Here is a 9,561-nt window from a genome sequence, read left to right on the forward strand (position 1 = left end):
TACCAGAGTTTAACAAAGTCTGAACATCTGGATTTACAAGCTGGAGAACTCTTAACTACAGCAGCCTGGAGTCTCCACATCAGCACACTGCCAAGAGTGAGAGCCCTAAGCAAATAGCTCTGTCTTCCTTTTTATGCACTCTTTAGCCGTCAACAAATGTCATCTGAGCGACCAGAACTTAAGCTTTTACAATTGACTCTGGTCCTAGCAACTCCCCTTAGGACCCTGGGGGCTTCACGCCCACATTGGCTTAGCACCTAGTAGCTAGGGGTTTTGGTCCTACTTGGGAGCAAAGCCATAAATCAGACCTCCCTTCATTGGCCCCACCTTATTTACCAATGCAATAGTGGAGGAAAATGTATGCATATACACACTTAAAGATCTAATTTGCAATATCAACACTTTATTAAGTCTAGAAATCAACAGGACAATAAATCAAGGTCTTATTTGTAGCATTTGCTGATTTTTGAGGTGTTGAGTGCTTATTCTGAAGATTTAACAATTTATTCTCAGAAGTTCATTAGAACTAGTTCAGGGGGGTGGGGGCGGAGCCAAGATGGCAGCTGGTAAGCAGGGACTAGAGTGAGCTCCGTACAGAGTCCCTCCAAAAACCTACAAAAATTGGCTCTGTACCAATTCTAGAATGGCAGAATGCACAGAACAGCAGAGGGAAGCAGGGCTCCAGCCCAGGACAGCCTGGATGGTCTCTGGGTGAGGTCTATTCCACACGGAGCTGGGAGCTAAGAGCTGGGAGCTGGGAGCTGGGAGCTGGGAGCTGGGAGCTGGGAACGGAGTGGAGCAGAGCCCAGCCTGAGCAGCGTGGAACAACCAAACTTGGAGTCGGGCGGATGGGGCCCCTAGCGCCCTGAATATGTGAGCTGCGGCAGTTACCAGACCCCTCGACCCACAAACACCAAAGACTGCGGAGAAGGTTAGTGGGAAAAGCTGCGGGAGTGGAAGGAGTTCGTGGTTCAGCTTCAAAGCCCCGGGGGCAGCAGAGGTGGGGCAGCTACAGTTGCTGCTGCTTCTGGCCCCAGGCCCACCTGGTGGGAGGAATTAAGTGGCGGATCAGAGCAGGGGTGCAACAGCCTGCTGAAGATCTAAGCCCTGCCCGGGCTGGGGATTCTTGGGGAAGGAGTAGTGCGGGTCTGACAGAGCTGGCACCTCCCCCCTAAACATGGAACATAGAACTCGTTAGTCTACAAGCAGTCATACCCCACTGAAAAACTCAAGGGTGAAGTTAGTTGGTTGGGAATATGGCCAGGCAGCGAAAACGCGCCCAGATTCAGTCTCAGACTTTGCATTCTTTCTTTGGTGACAAAGAAGACCAAAACATACAGCCTAAAGAAGACAACAAAGTCATAGAGCCTACAACAAAAGCCTCCAAGAAAAACATGAACTGGCCCCAGGCCATAGAAGAACTCAAAAAGGATTTGGAAAAGCAAGTTAGAGAAGTAGAGGAAAAATTGGGAAGAGAAATGAGAAGGATGCGAGAAAACCATGAAAAACAAGTCAATGACTTGCTAAAGGAGACCCCCAAAAATACGGAAAAATACACTGAAGAAAACAACACCTTAAAAAACAGACTAACTCAAATGGCAAAAGAGCTCCAAAAAGCCAATGAGGAGAAGAATGCCTTGAAAGGCAGAATTACCCAAACGGAAAAGGAGGTCCAAAAGACCACTGAAGAAAATACTACTTTAAAAATTAGATTGGAGCAAGTGGAAGCTAGTGACTTTATGAGAAATCAGGATATTATAAAACAGAACCAAAGGAATGAAAAAATGGAAGATAATGTGAAATATCTCCTTGGAAAAACCACTGACCTGGAAAATAGATCCAGGAGAGATAATTTAAAAATTATTGGACTACCTGAAAGCCATGATCAAAAAAGAGCCTAGATACCATCTTTCAAGAAATTATTAAGGAGAACTGCCCTGATATTCTAGAGCCACAGGGCAAAATAGAAACTGAAAGAATCCATCGATCGCCTCCTCAAGTAGATCCCAAAAAGCAATCTCCTAGGAATATTGTCGCCAAATTCCAGAGTTCCCAGATCAAGGAGAAAATACTGCAAGCAGCCAGAAAGAAACAATTTGAGTAGTGTGGAAACCCAATCAGAATAACCCAAGATCTGGCAGCTTCTACATTAAGAGATCGAAGGGCTTGGAATGCGATATTCCGGAGGTCAATGGAGCTAGGATTAAAACCTAGAATCACCTACCCAGCAAAACTGAGTATCATGTTCCAAGGCAAAATATGGATTTTCAATAAAATAGAAGACTTTCAAGCTTTCTCAGTGAAAAGACCAGAACTGAATAGAAAATTTGACTTTCAAACACAAGAATCAAGAGAAGCATGAAAAGGTAATCAAGAAATGGAAATTGCAAGGGACTTACTAAAGTTGAACTGTTTTGTTTACATTCCTACATGGAAAGATGATGTGTATGATTCATGAGACCTCAGTATTAGGGTAGTTGAAGGGAATATGCATATATATATATATGTTTATGTATATATATATATATATATATATATAAGCGAATGTGTATGTATGTATATATCTATGTGTATGTGTATGTATGTATATATATATATATGTGTTTATATATATATATGTATGTAAAAGAGAGAGCAGACACAGGGTGAGTTGAAGATGAAGGGAAGATATCTAAAAGAAATAAAATGTAATTAAGGGATGAGAGAGCAACATACTGAGAGAGGGAGATAGGGAGAGATAGAATGGGGTGGATTATCTCACATAAAGGTGGCAAGAGGAAGCAGTTCTGTGGGAGGAGGGGAGAGGGCAGGTGAGGGGGGAATGAGTGAACCTTGCTCTCATCAGATCTGGCCTGAGGGGGAATACCATACATACTCAGTTGGGTATCTTACCCCACAGGAAAGAAGAGGGAGGAAGATAAAAAAAAAAATAAAAGGGGCGGGATGATGGAGGGGAGGGCAGATGGGGGTGGAGGTAATCAAAACAAACACTTTGGAAAGAGGACAGGGTTAAGGGAGAAAAATCAATAAAGCAGGATGGGTTGGGAAGGAGCAAAATGTAGTTAGCCTTTCACAATATGAGTATTGTGGAAGGGTTATACATAATGATACATGTGTGGCCTAGGTTGAATTGCTCGACTTCTTAGGGAGGGTGGGTGGGAAGGGAAGAGGGGAGAGAATTTGGAACTCATAGTTTTAAAATCAGATGTTCAAAAAAAAAAGTTTTTGCATGCAACTAAAAAATAAGATACACAGGCAATGGGATGTAGAAATTTATCTTGCCCTACAAGAAAGGAAGGGAAAAGGGGATGAGAGGGGAGGGGGGTGATAGAGGGGAGGGCTGACTGGGGAACAGGGCAACCAGAATATATGCCATCTTGGAGTGGGGGGGAGGGTAGAAATGGGGAGACAATTTGTAATTCAAACTGTTTTGAAAATCAATGCTGAAAACCAAATATGTTAAATAAATGTTTAAATTAAAAAAAAAAAGAACTAGTTCCAGAACACCTCTACCTAGCAAAGCAACAAACTAGCTAGATGTTAAATATAGGACCAAAAAAAGAAAAGAAAAAAAACTTGGGTTCAGATATTTCTTAGCTATATATTGATGGACAAGGCATGTTACCTCTCTCAGCATCAGGAAACTCTTAGAATATGACTTATGGGTATATGAGTTGAGATCTGCCTTTGTGAAAGGTGTCCCACACTTTGGAAATAATGGTGTTCCTTTAGTTATTCCTGGCACTTCAAAAATGGGAAATGTAGCATGTGAGTATAACATACTATACAATATTGATAATTTTATTGCTTCAGGAGCGCAAATTGCTTAATAGTAAGTGTGTCTTGGACTACATTTTCAGAGCTTTGTTATAATAATGAACATAACTTTCCTATTAGTATGAAGCTTCACATTCCTTAAAACACTATACAGATGACAAATATTATCCATATATGAATGACAACTGAACCAAATACTTACTAAGTGGTTCCTTCATAGAGAGCTTCATGTACGGTGCTGATAGAGAGATGATGTTTAGATAAGCGATCAAAGAGGTTTCAGATTGGTAGAACATTAATTCTTCAAAGAATATGCTAAGTTTCTCTAAGCAAGGCAAATTATATTGAATTTATACTTGTAATAACAGGCGTTTCCCCTGAGTTGTATGGAACTTACACTTAAAATGACGTGTATGTTACCAACATTTTCCGAGTATTAAAAGCCTAAATGTTGTTTGTGCCATAATTCCTCACAGAATAATATGACATGAGCAAAAACCAAACCAAAAAACACCAAAACCCTTTTGAGAAACATTGCAGTGGAGGGATAAGATACCATCACTGACAAGTAAAACATGCAGAGATTTTATTGACACCAATGCAGAACAGAACCTATTGATTAGGTAATAACTTGCAGAGAATTGTGTTAGGCCCCCTTGGTTAGAGTCATACAGTCAATGTCAGAAGTGAGACTTGAATGCTGGACCTCTTGACTCTGACCACAGCAATCTATCCACTATAGATATCTGCCACTTATGATATGACATATTAAATAATAACTGCATTGAAGAATAGCAAAAGTGTTATATGAGAGGGAACTAGGGAAGAATTAATGGAGGAAACAGAAACTCTGCTGGAATTTCGTAGTTGGATAGGAATTCAGCTAAGGAAGAGGAGGTTCAGTGTAAATTAAACTTACAATGTGTAACAAAGGCTGAGCAGTATGAGATGGCATTGTGGTATTTGGGGAGGCAGAAAGTAGTCTTGTTGGGTGGGGGAAAGGATATAGTTAGGGTAACAGTAAGGCCCCTTTAACAGGAGGAGATTGAAGCAGCCTTGTACCCCAGGTACAGTATTGCACACATGAGCAAAGGGGAAATCAGAAAGTGAATTAGGGTGGAATATAAGGAAATAAGGCTGAATGACAATAAGAACAAAGACAATAACTAACATCTATGTAGCCCTCTAAGGTTTACAAAATATTTAATTATATATAAATATATTATCTCTTTAAATATATTATTTTAAAATATATTATCTCATATCTGCTTTAAATGTATTAATATTTAGTATTATAAGTATTTATATATATAAATATATGTGTGTATATATATATATATATATTGTCTCATAGCTTCAATAGTGGACAAAGCCAACTTCTGGTTGTGATAAAGAAAGGAGAAGGGAATGAGATGGGGCTGAGGCCAGAACAGGAATTGGACCACCAGGAAACTGAGGCAGAAGCAAGATTTTGAGGCAGAATATGGAAACTGACCTAATGCGGGGCTCATATCTCTGTCCTAGGTCAGAGTTTCAGAAGAAGGCATGGAATGAGGACAAGGAGCCAGTCAACCTGTCCAGAACTATGGCAGGGTAGTATCAGCAACATCCAGACTGCAGTATGGATAAGACTAGCACTAACCACACCTTTTAAGAGTTTGAAGAGGAATGAATTTCTACTTAAGATAATCTCCAATCTAGAAACAGAAACTACATATATAGTGAAACCCAGGAAATCTTCAAATGTTCCAAAGAAACAATGTGAGTTAGAAGGTAAACTCAGAAGAAAAGAGCAACTCTATTATAAATAAAAGTAAGGCATCAAAAATATGAGGATGAAGAAAAAGAGAAGGAGGAGGAAGAAGAGGAGGAGGAGAAAGAGGAAGACAAAAGATGGAAAATTTTATCCAAATAGTTGACTCTCCCCAAAACAAACAGAACAAATTCAGTAATCCAATAGGAAATAATTAAGCAAATTCAAAAGACAATAATCAGAAGAATATATGAAGAATCTATTACCAAAAAGCATAGAATGCAGCTCAAGGAGATATCATTTGAAAATCCTTGGATTCCCTGAAAAAAAACAAATAACAAACCTTGTGGAGTGGGGGTAAGGGATGAATTGATTTCTTTATTTATTACAACTGGAAGATGAAGTGAAAACAGAACAAATCATTCAGCCAGCTACTAAAAGAAGCCATCAAAATGAAACAACTAGGAATATCAAAGTTGAAACCTGAGTTTCTAGGATAAAGAAAAAATACTGAAAACACCTGGAAAGAGATTTTGAGTGCCAAGGAAGCACATTAACCAGCATACAAGATTACCTTGTACCTAGTTAAAAGGAAAAGAAATCTTGGAATATAAAGGCAAAAGATAAATAAGTACATCTGAGAATAACTTATGCTGCAAGATAGTATGATCTTACAGCAGAAAATGTTTATGTAAGTACAGGTAAATTTATGTTACATCTATATTCATATGCATATATATGTATATATATATATATATATAATAAACCTTTAGTAAAATATAGTCCTTGAAAGTATTCTTGATGAAAGATGAAAAATTTGGAATCAAAATAGAATAGCAGAAAACTTAAAGTTTGAGCATTTGGAAGAACTAAATAATGCTCATATGCTTATTACTTAAGTTGATGGACCTTCAGAATTGCCCTGTGTTCAAGAGTCTTAGGAAGAGTTAAGAAAAAAAATCAATATAGGACCTGTCTATGGTTTAATTCTATTTTATTTATTTTAATAAAATAAAAGATATGAAAATAGGAATGCATTAGATAAAAAGTAAATAAGAAGGACAAAAAAATAAAAGTGAAAACCTTACTATTTCTCACATAGAAATTTGGAAGTACTAGAATGAGGCCATACAAACATGGAAGGTAGGGGTGGCAGAAATGGCCATCTCATGAGCCTCACTTTTATCTGGAAAAGGCAAAGGCAGTTTGAAGACACAGAGACAGTCTTTGTTATAGAAATCTACTGTATTCAACAGAGAAACAGAGATAGAAGGAACAGAGGGACTTCGAGAGGAACAGTAGATATAATGATGGATATGGCATAAACAAAACTAACCAGCTATAAATAGTGGATCACAAAGAGGAGATTAAAAAGGAAAGTAAGAGAATATAGGAACCAGTGGTTAGGGTCTAGGCTAGGTGAAGGTAGGAGAAGAGAAGTGGCATCAGACTAATTCAGTGATAGATTACTAGTATCTATCTCATTGCTTCTTCATTTTTTTTCTCTGTAAAAAAGAAACCAGAGAAAAATTGGATGAAATACTATAAGAAGATATTATGGTAGGAAAACCACAATTAACAAACATGAGTATGTATATGAATGGGATGAACTCAGCCATAAATCAGAGAAAGGATCATAATGGATTAGAAAGCAGAATTCATACATATAGAGTTTACAAGCATTTACAAGTATTTGAAACATTTAAGATACCATGAAGCATTAAAATGAGAGACTAGGACAGAACTTAATATTCCTCAAGTGATTTTATTTTTTACTGGATTCACAATTATGATACAAGGAAAGGAAACATAGTTAAAAAGAGATAATAAAGGGGTTAAACTACATAATATTTCAAAACATCATAGATAATGAAATGATATCAATTCTCAGTGCATTGAGTGGGATAGCATCTAAATACTTAAAGGAAAAGCTGTTCAGTCTACAGGGAGAAATAGACTGACAAATTATACTACCTTGGGGAGCAATATGGCAATTTCAGTTGTAAACAAATCTGACAAAAAAAGATAAACAAGAGGTAAGAACATAAAAAGAATTTTATAAACCTGTTAGAGATGTGCTCTGATGAGTATTGAATGAGAGTCAAAAGGAGTATACATATTTATTAGCTGTACATGCCATATTTTTTAAAAATTGGATATATTCTGGGGCCTTAAAAAATCAAATATACTTAAGAAGAAATTTCCCCCTCTCTTTCCCATCCTGTAAAAGATATTTGGATCAGATTAGCAAGATAGCAGAAAAACTTTCTCTTTCCAGCTTTTGTTAATTGTGCTCCACCCCAGGCCCAGAATTCAGTCATTTCTATATTTAAAGTCATGGTCCAGAAATTGAATTCCATTCTGAAACCATCTTCAAAGATGTTAATTTCCCAAATTAATGAAAATGTCCCTTTTGTGTACCCATTACCTTCAATACCTAGCAGCAAAAACCAACCAACCAACAAACAAACAAACCCTCTGTCCCTATGGCCCTCAGGTTCTCATCTAAGACTTTATATTTTTAAGCAATACTTTCTTGGCAGTTTCAGTTGTCCTCATGTGAATCAATAGCAAAGTGTGTTAGTCATTTGTTTTGACAGGTTTTGTGGTGTTTTCTGTTATGTGTTGCATATGTGCCTGATGAAGATAACTTTCTATTGTTATCATAAGTTTGATGAATAGTTACCTCACTACTCCTGAGGAGGATATTACCAATCACTGCCATTCTTTCTTCATTATTTTTTTCTGACTCTTGTTGGATGATCTCTCACCTCATGATTTTTTGTGGCTTCATTTTGTCACTACTTGTTAGACAAGTGGCTGAGTTTTCTTAATAGCATCCAAATCCTGCTTCATCATGAATACTTTTTTTTTTTAATTCTGAGTGTATAGATATATTTTTCCCTTTACTTTCCCCTTTTGTGTAGCATAATTCCACTTTACAGCCTCATGAATATTAAGTTTCCTTGTGACATGTCACATGCATGTGTTTCTTGGTTTGTGTGTGTGTGTGTGTCTGTGTGTGTGTGTCTGTGTGTGTATATGTGTATGTGCATGCATGTATGTGTGTACAGGTATGTATGAACACTCTGATCCTCTTGATAACCTGGAGCATGGAGAAGCATTTCTTAAACCCCTGGCCTGGCAGGAAAAGCAGTCTATACTTGGAACATAGACAACATTCATTTGGTTTTATCAGAAATACACATATCATAAGCAATTCATACCTTCCATACTGTTTCAGATTCTCAACCTTAGTTAATTTTTTTTTAACTGCTTGTCGATGCTTACATCTTACCAGCAGGGAAGACCACTAAATTTTTTACAGACTTTTATCTTAGCAACTCAACTGGCATACTAAAACTCTTTTCATTTTTCTCACTAACCCCTTACAGGTTTCACCAGTTTGCTTTATTTAGCTTTTCTTATTTGCCTTGTCAAATACCTATTCCTTAAGCTAGAGAGATATTTATTTCTCCATCCATTTCATCCTTCCAGGAGACTTCCTTCAGCCCAAGTTTGTCTTTTTCATTTTTTCCTTATATCCTCCCAAATTTCTTCCTCCTCAAATTCAATCTCTAGTTTTCTTTACAAGTGTAAATCATTTAAAAATCACTTTCACAAGTTCTTCTCTTTCTTATTAAGTGCAAGACTTTATCTCTTTTCATGCTTCTTATCCTATAGCTTTCTCATACAGAAACCAAAAGTGGAATCCAAGCTTCAACATTATTTTTCTTCATGTTTTTCTTAATTTTTTTCCAATTTCCTCTTCCCCAAATCCAATCTCCATCCTTCATCACTTCACAGACCTCCATATTATGTTCATAATTTCCTTTTTCTCCCTATACAACTCAAGTCCTCTCTTCTCCCATTCCATCTCATACAATCTTTTCTCATAGAAAATACACTTGAAAAGAGAGTAAATGGCCAAGCTAGGATTCAAGCTGAGGTTCTCTGATTACAAATCCAGAACTCATTCCCCTGTACTATATTGCCAACTAACTATGTATTACAGATGCAGTCTAGATCTG

The sequence above is a fragment of the Trichosurus vulpecula genome, chromosome 4 (assembly GCF_011100635.1).
Source record: "Trichosurus vulpecula isolate mTriVul1 chromosome 4, mTriVul1.pri, whole genome shotgun sequence".
NCBI lineage: Eukaryota > Metazoa > Chordata > Mammalia > Diprotodontia > Phalangeridae > Trichosurus > Trichosurus vulpecula.